Source organism: Lycorma delicatula, chromosome 9 (genome assembly GCF_047948215.1).
Source record: "Lycorma delicatula isolate Av1 chromosome 9, ASM4794821v1, whole genome shotgun sequence".
Taxonomy (NCBI): Eukaryota; Metazoa; Arthropoda; class Insecta; order Hemiptera; family Fulgoridae; genus Lycorma; species Lycorma delicatula.
The window spans coordinates 48233912-48249519 of record NC_134463.1 but is presented as its reverse complement, the minus strand read 5'-3'; the positions used below and the strand labels follow the sequence as shown (position 1 = coordinate 48249519).

At 32.2% G+C, this 15608-nt stretch overlaps 1 protein-coding gene across 1 annotated transcript in view; it reads left to right on the top strand.

Annotated features, from left to right (window-relative positions):
* The window catches only part of LOC142330199 (alkaline phosphatase-like), an 887512-nt gene that overhangs the window by 130224 nt on the left and 741680 nt on the right, over positions 1 to 15608 (top strand). The window lies entirely within an intron of this gene.

Genomic DNA, 15608 nt, shown 5'->3' with positions numbered 1-15608 from the left:
CGTTTATTTTCAATGTATTTTAAAATAATGTCTCAACCCTACTCCTTCCATTTATGTGTTGCTTGCCATGAGTTAATCGAGGACTGGTGGCCTCCTACGAAAAATGGGTCGTTTTGTCATAGGAAAATTTGATAATTTAATTTCATACGTTCTGTGGAAACATAGATCTCTGCGAGTTTGCTTAATTTAGAGTAAAGAAAAAGAAAACCCGCGCGCATGCACACAACACATACACATTCTCATGTTATGTAACTGAAGCAATCTTTTCAAATACTTCAAAAAGGAAGTCAGAGCACGAAAATATAAAAAAAATTATAAAAAATATATAAAATTAATAATATAAATATATAAAAAATAAATAATATTAATTCTTAAATAAATAAAAACAGTATACACTCATAAATAAATCCAACCATTAAAAAATAAAATAATAAGTACAATTTACCTTTACAAATTAACTTTACTTATTATTAAAGAATATTTAACGTTTTAACAACGTTAAATATTTAATGTTAGTCAGTCAACATGAATCTCTCTTAATATTATCACTAAATTTAAAAAAAATGAATTTATAGATTTTCTTCTGTCATGCAAAACGTTTCACAGCAGGTATTTAGTTACTCCAGTTACAACTCATTGTATTATGATCTACCTTTTTGTAATACATAATAATGTTAATTTTACACGATCTTCATCGAAAGAGAATTTATCTAACCAGCCTAAATCATTTATGAGTACATTTATAACAAAACTTAAGTATTACTTTTGGACCTGAGATTTCATTTTTTCAACATTTTTTTTAAGAGTGCTGTAAAGGGCTTCGGTTAAAATAGATCTTTTAATTCGTTTATTGGAAGCCTTTATCTCTTCTAGATCATCTAGAGTTACGTTATTAATTTCTAATCTTGAAAGATGACATCAAAGATTTTCTGAATCACTTTCTTTCCATTTTCTTTAAGCGTGTTCATAAAACTTTACTGTTGAATCTTTATATTAGGGAGAGACTTTCTTTGTTCTAAACTTTAATTGCACGTGCTATAAAGAACATTAAATTAAAAGTGTCGTCGATTTAAAGTTAACCACAAGTTAAAGTGACGTCGTTGATAGTTAACAGCCAAGAATCAATATTAATAGATTTTTGTAATTACGTGAAATAAATTACTGCATACAGGTATATAAACGAGGTATTTTATATTTATAATACATACGCATAAAGAACATTCATAAATACTGCCATCGTTAAATAACCTTTCAATCATTAGATATAAAAAAATTAAATTTAGCAAATTCTCCACGAGGGGACTCCCAAGAGGGGGAAAAAATAAAAATATTAAAAGTAAAGATTTAGTGCTATGGCACATCATTTTAAAGGACACTGAAAAAAACTGACGTAAAAGAATTTAGATTAGCGACCACTTAATACATTTCACAACTAGTTTCGTAAGTAATCTGCAGTTTGCTCATCAATCCAAAAATGAACTTTTTCCTACCTCAAAACGATCTGTTGATTGGTATCAGACATCGCGCCATAAAGTTAACGTACAGGAGGAACTCAAAAATTTGAATTACAAGGGTAGCTGGATAATAATAGATCACTTAAAGGGCGATGAAAAAGCAAATAAGTGACGAAAAAGATATCCGGGCTATGCATAATCTAACCAAAATGGTGGACGTTTAATATTTTTCACGGCTAGTTTTCATGGTGTCCTACAGTTCATCTCAAGTAGTGGTCGCATACCAAAAAATAAATCATTTCGAGTTAGGAAAATTTAAAAAACTTTTTTTATGATTTTTATTGTTGAAAAATTATTTAAGGCTTGTCTATTCTCTAAGTATATATACATATAATGAGGTTGGGAGAATATATATTAGTTTGTTTAAAAATTTTTGCGTCTTGAAAATGAATAAAAATAAAAAAATAAATTCAGTGAATTTTGAAATTTTGTTACAAAAACAGGCATGAATGCAATTCACGCTGTTAAAAAAAAATTGTTTATTGATATGATGTGGTTGTTAGTATGTGTGGCCAAAGATGGTTCAGATCTAATCAATCTGGATGTCAATTAGACACCTCACTCTGGTCGGCCAATGGTTGAAAAAACTAATGAAATCGTGGAAAAAATTGAGCAAGACCAATACATTAGCGATTGTAATATCATTGACGAACTAAACATTTTTTTTTGACATGCGAAATAGTTTTAAACCGTTTGAAAAAGGCTAGATACAAGAAAAACCACCATTTTATGTTGCCACATGATTTAACAATAAATAATTTAACGAATCTAATTTCCATCTGCAAATTTTTGTTAAAAGGAACCAAAATTGAACCATTTTTGAAAAGGCTCATTAAGATAGATGAAAACTGGATCATGTACGACAATAAAGGACCGATAACGGGCAGAAAATATAGTAATTGAAGCAAGATGAAGCTCCACAAAGGTTGCAAAGCCAGAGGATTGACGCTAAGAAAAGTGATGTTTTGTATGTGGGATGATTCTTCACTATGAGTGGCAGCCAACATGTACTGTAAAAAATTAGAAAGATCACGCCATGCGAATGAGGTAAAACGACTAGAATTTATCAATAGAAAAGGTTATCCACACACCTTCGGTAGCTGTCGTATAGTCCATACCTGGATCGTCAGACTAAATTTTTCTTTGGATCTCTACAGATCTCTCTGTTAATGGAATAAAGTTGGCTTCAAAAGAAACCTGTGAAAAATACTTATCAAAGTTTTCCGTTCAGAAAACACAGACGTTTTATAGTGATGGGATTGAGATTTTACCCCAAAAATTGTAAACGTTGGTCGATCAAAAAGGCGCATATAATTACGTATTTGGTTTAATACTTAAACCAATTTGGTTTAATACACGTCATTTGAAATATAAAAAAAAAATTATTTTTGCATTAGAATACAAAGAAAGTTTTTCCCCAACCCAAATATACAATGACTGAGAAGGGAGAATTTATATAAATGGATTTACAATAAAATTTTAATAAAACATGTTCTTTAAAAAACCTTTGTAAGGAATATATTATTTAACAAATCGGTGATCTTAACGTACACCTTATACTGTATCAATTTCTTTAATATTTTATCCTGTTTAAATATGTAGAAATATAAATAACTAAAATTAAATTTTTACATTTTTTTGTATGGAAATAATAAATTCTTAATATTATGTAATCCGTGTTACCATCTATTATTCCATTTAAACACACCTACAACACAAACAAAATAACAAATATTAAAATTTTAATCTAAATTTTAATTTAAATTTTATATCTTTATTTCCTTTCCTTGGTTTTTTCATAAAGATCTATTTAATATTATTCTTATATGTTTTTAATAAATATTTCAATTATATATACATATAATAATATTGGTTAATGAAAATCAGGTTTGTTAAACTGATCATTCATTCCGCAGTACAACAATGGTTACAAAAAAATTTGTTGAATTACTTTTAAAAATAGAAAATTCATTATTTAAAAATACTGTTTTTTATTAGTCTTGTCTTTTATTTGTTATTGTATAAAAATATAACTTATTCTTTATATTAAAGAAGATAAAAATGCAGGCGAACTAAAAGAATTTATATGAAAATGAGAAGAAATAAATCAACATAAAATCACTAGTTTGAATTACTATTGTCTTTTAACAACAATTGTTCAGCCTAAAGTCTAAATTTAACTTCGTATAACCAAAAGAACTTTAAAAGCTTTTTAGAAATAGTTCTATTTTTTCTCTAATGTCAAAGATAAGAAGAAGTACTTGATCAATTTGTTTTATAACATAATTTAGTTCTGTTAAAATTGCTTAAAGTTAAAAAAAAACACTTTTTTAGTAAAACTACAATGTTTTCATCATTTAAAACAATTTTAAAGAATAGAAAGAAATAAAAAGATTGTAATTAATATTATATTCGTGCCTATTGTACGATATCCGTTTCGTAATTTTGTAGTTGTGTTATTGCATTATATAATTGAAAACTTTAGCAAGATGCTCTGCGAAATGGTGTTTCCGTTTAATTCAAGGTTGTCTCAACCGGATTTCGTTCCGTAACTTCTCAATAGTCTATTTGTGAGCACCGATCTCTTGTTCTATGAAGTTATTTGTGATTGACAGATGAACAAAACCCTGCACATTTGTACACGTATACGAACGCCAATATTCACTAATTATTATGTTGACGTCAATATTTTTCTTATTAATGATAAATAATATCTCGGTACCTCGATTTGGTAAAAAGACATTAAAAAATTTCATATTCCATGAATTTCATATTTCATAACCGGAATTATTATTCCTAGATTAAATATTTTTTGTCGAATTTTGCCTCATCTATTTGAACTATCTTACTGAGATCAATTATACACTCTTTTGCATGACGCTGTGGATACAAACTTTATATAGGTAAGAACTCCTATTTACACAAACCGACTAGTGTATTTTTAATTCACGTACAAAAATTATCCTGTGAGGTGTTCGCAAGAGAATCTAAACTGGTAAAATCTGACATTTTTTTTGCTTGATAAATTGTGATTTTCAAGCTGCGAACGTATGAAATAACAATGTATCGAAAAGTTTTTCGTTTTTAATTTATAATTGTTACGAGTTTCTTACAGTGAAACTTGCAATTTACTGCTTCAATTTGGTTACTGCATTTCACGCCGTTCTACTTAGAAGATGTAATTTGATGTATCTTTAGTTTCAATTCATCTGGAAAAATGCTATAAAATTACTTATAATAAAATCAAAAACAGGGTCATAGCTACACAAAGCCATCTCTCGATACAGAATGAAAATTGTACCAGGTGTAAAAGTAATTAGAATGAATTTGTCGATAAAGCTAATTAATTATTAGCTAACTTGTCGATAAAAAACTAATTTATCTTTCTGATTTTTTAAATGTTAAATACATTTAATTTTAAAGAGATTTATAACATATATTTGATTTATAAATGAATCAGAAACGAGTACATAATAGCAGACGATAAGCATTGTTTCCTATTTTAATGATTATAATTTTTATGTTAAAAATAATAATACTTTATCATGTTTAAAAAAAAAATAGCAAGGAGCTTAGTACAAAACAACATTAATTTATCAATATTTAATATTTGAAATGAAATAAATAAAAAAAAAAATTAATAATAATAATAAGCAAACCCATGAGTTGCACATTTGTAGATTTCAAAAAACCTACGACTCCGTAGACAGACAATCTTTTTTCCAAAGTCTAACAGAGAGAGGACTAGATCAGAAAACTCGAAGATTAATAGAACAAACATTAACTGGGACTAAATCTTAAATAAAATTTATGGGCGAAATCTCAGAACCCTTTGAAATTAAGACGGGAGTGAGACAAGGAGATGGACTCTCCCCCCTGCTTTTAACATCACATTGGACAAAGTGATGAAAGAGTGGGAAGATACACTCAAACAACAAAAATACTGGAAACCGATTTCATTGGGATTCGCGAAATTAAATTTAAGTATCCCTTACCTGGCATTTGCAGACGATATGTCAATCCTTGCAAAAGACGAACGAGCTGCGATAAAACAAATAGAAACACTCAAGGAATATGCAGAAAAAGTGGGACTAAAAATTTGGTTTGAAAATACAGTGTTCATCTGCTCCAGAATATAAATCCCAAATTTAAACACAAAATATGTAGTAATAAATAAAGTCCTTCACTTTAAGTACCATGGAGAATTTATTACGCCGAACAGCTCTGAGAAACCAAGTCGACTGTTTGCATGTCACGAAAGCTGTAGGTTTAGTGCAAAATCTCTACAACAAGAAATCTCTCTCGCACCAAACGAAAATCCGGCATTACAAAACAGTTATTAAACCCACAGCATTATATGCCAGTGAATCATTGAACTCAAATAGGAAAAACCGAAATAGAAGAAATAAAGGTACAGGAAAGGAAGATTATAAGGAAAATATTGGTACCGAGACTGAAGAAGGATACAAATTACAACCGAACGAAATTGTTGACATACTATAATATCGAAACTGACATAAGGAAAAGACGAATGAAATTCTTCGGGCACCTTTGCAGGCTGCCGGAAAACCGACTGACCAAAAGAATAATCGCATACTTAAAATCATTAAAAGTTGCAATCCCCTGGCTCGCAGAAACACGAAAAGATTTAGAACACGCCGGAATTACACTGGAGGGAATCATAGACAGAAACACAAAAATAAAATAGATAAATGGGAAGTTAAAACAGAAGCGCTGAAGCCTAAACAACATCGTCCGAAATGGTCTGAAGAACGGAAGAAGGGCTTTTCTGAAAGAATGAAAGAATTTTGTAGGAAAAAGTAGAATGCCAAGCGAAAGAAATATGAATCATGAATACTTAACGTTTTCTATTGGGAAGCTCTCGACTTAATAATAATAATAATAATTAAATAATATTATAATTTTTTTCTAAATTATTAAAAAAATATTAATTATTTTGCTAAAAAAAAGGGAATATAATTTTATTAAAATCATACATTATTTAATGAGAGTTTGATTCCATTACGGTCATTATACCCTGACGAAAGATTTAGACAGATAGCGTAGACGGCATTGTAATTCATGGAAATTGAATAACCTTGATTTGCTTACTACACATGCCACAAATGATAGAGCATCCTGGTATTTTTTTCAAAACTTCTACTACACTAATTATAATATTGCATCATATTAATTTAATTTTAATTTTGACTGTTGTATCACATAATTTAATTTATGATACATAATACCTAAACGGTCTTACATAAGATCTACAAGGTTAGAATTAGCCTAATCTCTCAGCTTATATGATAAGTTGTGTTTATCGGAAATTTAATACCTAAAATAATTTGAAATTACACAGCTAATTATAAAAGATAATAGCAATTTTAAACCATAACTAAATATTAAACAATCAATTCTCTCAGAATAATGAATTGATGTGGGGAAGCAGAGAAAGACCAACCGCAATTAACTAATTAACTCCTTTATATTCCATTTATTCTGGCTGGCACACTGTAATAGTAACCGAATCAACTATTTGTAGCAGGTGCCATGCTTGACCGGTAATCGAACACAGAAGCACCAGAAGGAAAGAAAATACGCTATTACACCGTTAGAGAAATCAACAGGATTAATAATAATAATTATATATATATTGTAATAAGACCGGTATAACGGACCTGAGTCACGATTCCTACCAATTAATAACAAAGTAGTAGAAAATATAGTAACATGAAGATTCCAGAAAGGGATTAAAATAACCCTTTTAGTAAAGGCAACAGGTCCGTTTAACAATGTCCTTTGTAATCAGTTTAACAAGGTCCTTTGTAATTACTGCCTACTGAAACACTAAACACAATCGTTTTGTGAGAAGAGTTATCAGACTAAGGCTTGGAATTTCATGGTAAAATATAAGGGCGGTAGGTCATTCCCATGCTTCGAGTTGGGTCCAGTCCGGCAGGTAAAGAGAATAGGAGTATAAATACTCCGGGGAAGACAGTTAAAAATCAGTTCCGCGAGGAGAGCGCGATGCCAGTCTGCGAGATGTGTAATCTGCGAGGAGGTCAGTGAAAGAGCGAATTTCGAGTGCAGGTTCGATGAAACTAAGGTGACGCCACGAGTAACTCCTGTACGTGAAAACGGTCGGTTAGTTACTATAAGACTATACCAGAAAGAGATAATGCACTAAATTTCATTCATAAACTGTTAGGGTAGTTTTATTTGTGAACATCAAAGTTATTTGCAGTAAAAGAACTTTATACTTGTCTTATTTATTGTACTAGCCCTTGTATTAACAACAGTTAATACAAGGGAATAATAAGGGAATAACAAGGGAATAATAGGGCTTTTAACCACTAGCCCTTGTATTAACAACAGTTAATACAAGGGCTAGTGGTTAAAAGTGTTATAACTAGCGGTCATGCTAATGTCTTTTGTCAATGGAACTGAATTCTACTTTTCCATTCCATTTATCTACCTGTGAATAAATCCTGAAGAATACTTTAAATTCTGTTTTTTATGTAATCTCTGTTTATTATTATTATTATTGACATTTATGATTGTTTGTTATTGAAGTTTAATATTATTATTGTTTACTGTTGCCATTATTGTCATTTCGCAAAATACTATTGTGAGGTTTTTTTTATTTGAATTTTTACGGGCATCGACTGCTAAGGTCATTAGCCCTCGTCACATTCTTTAAAAGAAAATACTATCACCATCTGGATCGTCATATGTAAGGGTGTAAAGGGCCCTTACATTTTATTTAAAAACACAAATTTCACAATAAACATTAAGACATAAAAGACAAGGACAATCACAAATACTTACGGGGTGTAAAAGGCCCCAATATTAAAATTTGAGATGAGGTTCTCAAAAGACCATGAAATTAAAATTAAAATTAAACTTAAGATTAGAGATTCTTTAGTCACAGCTTTAAACTTTCATTTTATAGACTTTTAAGAAGTCGACTGGCGTCTAAAAATGCAACTATATTTTCTTCATTTCCATTATCCAGATCAGCTCTAATATTATTTATAAGACGGAACCTCTTTCTGAGGTCCTCATATATGGTACACTCTTCTATTAGATGCTTGATTTTCAGTGTTTTATTACAAACACCGCACATTGGTCTCACTTCGCCGGTTAACATTATGTTAACCGGAAAAACGTTATGTATATTTACAAATAAGTATTTCTGATCGAGGTTTAAAATGCGTAAAAACACAATATACCAATCAATAGAGCTCAAAAAGGTCTGAGTTAGTGACAAAATTGTTACCCGGAAACCGATTGTTGGATATTTTGAAGTACGTTTCGTAGATTAGAATGTCTTTGTGCAAAAAAAAAATTAATACTAACAATTTTGGTGGTGTGATGAGAAAGGGGATGAAAATGTGTTCAGAAAATTTCAAAGTGATTTAGATAGACCTATTTTAGGTATTGTTTGTTCAGCCCACATTGTACACAGTTCAGTACAAATGGCATATGATTCTCTACCCCTGGACATAGAGGTTATTGTAATAAACATGTATACTGAAAGATTAAACTTAAAGAGTTCTGTGAATTTATGGAAACATATTACAAAAATGTATTACTTTATAGCAGCACAATGTCCTTAGTTTGTTGTTACCTTCTATAGAAAGAATTATTTTCTTTTTTATGGTCTAAAATTATACTTCTCTTGTGACAAATGCACAAAATTGTTTGATTTTTTGAAAATCTGAAAAATGAACTATTTTTGAAATTTTTCTATAGTACTCTACAGTTATTTAATAATGTAGTTCAGAAATTGGAAGCTAATTCTATCACAGCAACAGAAGCATTTCAAACATATTCTTAATTTATCAACTTCAGGAAAGAAAAAGCCACAAATTTATACCATCTTTTGTCAAACAATTGCTATGGACTCTAAAAGAAAATGTTCAGGAACAAAAATTCTTCTCAAGCGTAGAAAATTTTTATAATTCTAGTATCCAATACTAAGAGTTGAGAAGAACCAGTTTTGATAAAGTTAGTAAATTTCAGTGGATAAAATCTACGAAATGAAATTGCCTGGTCTGATCTAGAAGAAAGTGCACAAGTTGTTAATGAAATTATAAAAGATTCCATAAATATTAATGACCTATTTGATGAACGTACATTGTTGAACCGGGTAATTCAAAACCAAAGGGTAGGTTGTGGTTCAAGTTCTGAAAAAGTACAAGATACTATTGAAGAGAAGTGGAATGCATATTTTAAGGCGTTTCAAGACTTATTTCATGTTGCAATATTTCTAAAATGGTTGAGTTTGCAATGTCTTTGCCTGGGACATCTGCTCTAGTTGAGAGTTTTTTCAATTATGGGGAACATTTGGTCTGCAGAAAGGGGTCAACTTTCAGTCTACTGTTAAACATCTGCTAAATGTTAAAATTAATTCAGAACTTACTTGTGAATTTTATGTTGTAATTAAAACAAACAAACCATTTCTGAAAAAAGTCATATCTAATGAAAAATGCAACTGAATAAATAGTTTAATGTTTCACTAAACTGTTAAGACTTTAAAGTAATTTTAAAAATATATCCCGAGTTGGACCCAGAAAAATACGATAAGCCTATTTAAGTTTATTTAAATTATCAGATTTAGTTTAAATAAGTTTTAATTTTTCCATTTTCTCTAATATAATGTACATACCACAACTTGACCGTACATACCACAACCAGACTGTTCTTCACAATCATAATTAGCTATTCTTCAGAAAGGATCTACGATTCTTCAGGAAAATTCTTCAGAAAAAAGCTTCTTTTTCTGTATTCACTAAGCTCAGGAATCTACATTCTTTACCATTTGTTTGGATACATTTCCACACCACAATAGAAAGAAAATTTCATGTTGTAGCATCCATGGCGCGTTGAGATTTTTTTTTGTTGAGTGGAAATCTCTCCCCTGGAGGCCTACAAAACACTCAAAACTGTTGTGATAATGACGACCGTGATCGACATTATCACAACAGTAAGGGATCAACATTATGGGAATTTACTAAGAAATTCCCATAGGGAGTGGAAAAGGGTAGTTTTTCAACCAATCTGCAATTCGATCCCTTACACAGTCGTTTTAATTATACATGGCAACAGTATTATTTTATTATTTAATATTCAAGTACACGAAACCTTGAGTCCTATTTTATTAAAAAACCTTTGAGACCGAAAATAAATCTCCAAGTACATGAACAACTCAATGTTGCTCTTTCAAGACCGATCAGTTGTTCAATTGAGACTTATCCTTCGCCAATATTCGTCGACGACGACCTATTAGAAAACGCACATCGAAATCGTACGTGGATCGATTCACCGCACTCTCTGCGAGTGGTCAGTGTTACACCAGCCCTTACACCCACTACCATAACGGGTACCGACTCAATATTTAGGTTACCCATAAAAAGTGCCCGATCCATTCTACCTACACCTGATGAAGCATTATCATAACAAACCCATTTCATTAGTAGATCTGATTTTACCTAACCATTTACTGTCCTGTCCTTTCAATGCCCAACATTTACTTGCCTAGTATTTTGTGGCCTAGTATTTCCTCACAAGATTATGACATCGTAGTCATTGAATTGAACATTTGATCAGCATAAGGATTCATACGTTTCTATGTGGTTTCGCTGATAGGTAGTTGTTGAAGAATAAAGGTGAAGGAATACGTCTCACTCAAAGGTCTTATTATTAAGTCTTTCTCGAACTTTGTAAACCGTACAATCCATAGATTGTTCAATCAATAGTAGCAAATTGTATTTTTTCTCCAACATTTTCTGTTGGAGAATTGTAATGTCATATTACAATTACTTATAAATTACAATAAGTTACGCAATATGTTTTTTAGTTAATAACAAATTCGGCTTATAACAAATAGTAGAGACGGGGTATTTAATCTGCGTAAGCATTTTTAAATACCCTCCTTTATATGGTTTCACAGCTTCCTCGATAATAGAGAGGATTTTAAATGCAACTTTTTCGTTGCCACAACTTGGACAACCTATAATTAAGTACTAACTAATAGTACTAAAGTATAAGAAAAAATTAATATTAAAGTATAAACTTATAAAATAATAATAATAATAAAAGTCGAACAATTAGAACAATAGGCTCATGAAACTGGATAGAAGACTGGAAATGGAATGAGAACAAACATGTGCGGGAATCCTATCGAAAGCTTTTAGAAATGCACAAAAATTTAGTAGATCACTGGAAGAGTGAAATTGAAGGCCGCTCGAAGGTAGCTTGGTGAAAAATGAAGTGAAGAAAATATTCCAGAAACGTTTGAAAAAAGAAAAAAGTGAGAAAATTTTGGCCATCGGAGTGGACACACCAGGCGCACAGAATATTGATGGCTTCTTAGAGGACAACTGAAGGCTGAAACCCAAGTCCGGATTGAAACGGTGTAGGATAAGGTAATCAAGAAAATCAAGAAATTTTGAAAACCTGCAGAGGCGTAATAAAATGTGGTTAAATTTACTGGGCCATATGAAGAGAACTCCAAATATTGTTGAATGCGGACAAGGGTAACAATATATGCCGGAGCAAGTAGCAGTAACGAACAAGTATAATTTATGAATTTTGACGGTAGTTGTCAATGTTAAGTGTACTGTATTTGAATGTTAATTTTGTAAATGTAATTGTATTGTGGGATTAAATAATAATAATAAAAGTTGAACAATTAGGACGGGAGTTGAACAAAGGTGTGCGGGAATCTTATCGAAAGTTTTTAGAAATGCACAAAAATTTAGACGATCACTGGAAGAGTGAAATTGAAAGCCGCTCGAAGGTATCTTGGTGAAGAATGACGAAGAAAATATTCCAGAAAGGTTTGAAAAACCTTATTTTTAGTTAAAAATAGGCGCACAGAATATTGATGGGTTCTTAGAGGACAACTAAAGGCTGAAACCCAAGTCCGGATTGAAAATTTTGGCCATCAGAATGGAGACACGAGGCGCACAGAATATTGATGGGTTCTTAGAGGACAACTAAAGGCTGAAATCCAAGTCCGGATTGAAACGGTGTAGGATAAGGTAATCAAGAAAATCAAGAAATTTTGAAAACCTGCAGAGGCGTAATAAAATGTGGTTAAATTTACTGGGCCATATGAAGAGAACTCCAAATATTGTTGAATGCGGACAAGGGTAACAATATATGCCGGAGCAAGTAGCAGTAACGAACAAGTATAATTTATGAATTTTGACGGTAGTTGTCAATGTTAAGTGTACTGTATTTGAATGTTAATTTTGTAAATGTAATTGTATTGTGGGATTAAATAATAATAATAAAAGTTGAACAATTAGGACGGGAGTTGAACAAAGGTGTGCGGGAATCTTATCGAAAGTTTTTAGAAATGCACAAAAATTTAGACGATCACTGGAAGAGTGAAATTGAAAGCCGCTCGAAGGTATCTTGGTGAAGAATGACGAAGAAAATATTCCAGAAAGGTTTGAAAAACCTTATTTTTAGTTAAAAATAGGCGCACAGAATATTGATGGGTTCTTAGAGGACAACTAAAGGCTGAAACCCAAGTCCGGATTGAAAATTTTGGCCATCAGAATGGAGACACGAGGCGCACAGAATATTGAAGGGTTCTTAGAGGACAACTAAAGGCTGAAACCCAAGTCCGGATTGAAAATTTTGGCCATCAGAATGGAGACACGAGACGCACAGAATATTGATGGGTTCTTAGAGGACAACTAAAGGCTGAAATCCAAGTCCGGATTGAAAATTTTGGCCATCAGAATGGAGACACGAGGCGCACAGAATATTGATGGGTTCTTAGAGGACAACTAAAGGCTGAAACCCAAGTCCGGATTGAAACTCTGTAGGATAAGGTAATCAAGAAAATCAAGAAATTTTGAAAACCTGCAGAGGCGTAATAAAATGTGGTTAAATTTACTGGGCCATATGAAGAGAACTCCAAATATTGTTGAATGCGGACAAGGGTAACAATATATGCCGGAGCAAGTAGCAGTAACGAACAAGTATAATTTATGAATTTTGACGGTAGTTGTCAATGTTAAGTGTACTGTATTTGAATGTTAATTTTGTAAATGTAATTGTATTGTGGGATTAAATAATAATAATAAAAGTTGAACAATTAGGACGGGAGTTGAACAAAGGTGTGCGGGAATCTTATCGAAAGTTTTTAGAAATGCACAAAAATTTAGAAGATCACTGGAAGAGTGAAATTGAAAGCCGCTCGAAGGTATCTTGGTGAAGAATGACGAAGAAAATATTCCAGAAAGGTTTGAAAAACCTTATTTTTAGTTAAAAATAGGCGCACAGAATATTGATGGGTTCTTAGAGGACAACTAAAGGCTGAAACCCAAGTCCGGATTGAAAATTTTGGCCATCAGAATGGAGACACGAGGCGCACAGAATATTGATGGGTTCTTAGAGGACAACTGAAGGCTGAAACCCAAGTCCGGATTGAAAATTTTGGCCATCAGAATGGAGACACGAGGCGCACAGAATATTGATGGGTTCTTAGAGGACAACTAAAGGCTGAAATCCAAGTCCGGATTGAAACGGTGTAGGATAAGGTAATCAAGAAAATCAAGAAAATCAAGAAATTTTGAAAACCTGCAGAGGCGTAATAAAATGTGGTTAAATTTACTGGGCCATATGAAGAGAACTCCAAATATTGTTGAATGCGGACAAGGGTAACAATATATGCCGGAGCAAGTAGCAGTAACGAACAAGTATAATTTATGAATTTTGACGGTAGTTGTCAATGTTAAGTGTACTGTATTTGAATGTTAATTTTGTAAATGTAATTGTATTGTGGGATTAAATAATAATAATAAAAGTTGAACAATTAGGACGGGAGTTGAACAAAGGTGTGCGGGAATCTTATCGAAAGTTTTTAGAAATGCACAAAAATTTAGACGATCACTGGAAGAGTGAAATTGAAAGCCGCTCGAAGGTATCTTGGTGAAGAATGACGAAGAAAATATTCCAGAAAGGTTTGAAAAACCTTATTTTTAGTTAAAAATAGGCGCACAGAATATTGATGGGTTCTTAGAGGACAACTAAAGGCTGAAACCCAAGTCCGGATTGAAAATTTTGGCCATCAGAATGGAGACACGAGGCGCACAGAATATTGAAGGGTTCTTAGAGGACAACTAAAGGCTGAAACCCAAGTCCGGATTGAAAATTTTGGCCATCAGAATGGAGACACGAGACGCACAGAATATTGATGGGTTCTTAGAGGACAACTAAAGGCTGAAATCCAAGTCCGGATTGAAAATTTTGGCCATCAGAATGGAGACACGAGGCGCACAGAATATTGATGGGTTCTTAGAGGACAACTAAAGGCTGAAACCCAAGTCCGGATTGAAACTCTGTAGGATAAGGTAATCAAGAAAATCAAGAAATTTTGAAAACCTGCAGAGGCGTAATAAAATGTGGTTAAATTTACTGGGCCATATGAAGAGAACTCCAAATATTGTTGAATGCGGACAAGGGTAACAATATATGCCGGAGCAAGTAGCAGTAACGAACAAGTATAATTTATGAATTTTGACGGTAGTTGTCAATGTTAAGTGTACTGTATTTGAATGTTAATTTTGTAAATGTAATTGTATTGTGGGATTAAATAATAATAATAAAAGTTGAACAATTAGGACGGGAGTTGAACAAAGGTGTGCGGGAATCTTATCGAAAGTTTTTAGAAATGCACAAAAATTTAGAAGATCACTGGAAGAGTGAAATTGAAAGCCGCTCGAAGGTATCTTGGTGAAGAATGACGAAGAAAATATTCCAGAAAGGTTTGAAAAACCTTATTTTTAGTTAAAAATAGGCGCACAGAATATTGATGGGTTCTTAGAGGACAACTAAAGGCTGAAACCCAAGTCCGGATTGAAAATTTTGGCCATCAGAATGGAGACACGAGGCGCACAGAATATTGATGGGTTCTTAGAGGACAACTAAAGGCTGAAACCCAAGTCCGGATTGAAAATTTTGGCCATCAGAATGGAGACACGAGGCGCACAGAATATTGATGGGTTCTTAGAGGACAACTAAAGGCTGAAACCCAAGTCCGGATTGAAACTGTGTAGGATAAGGTAA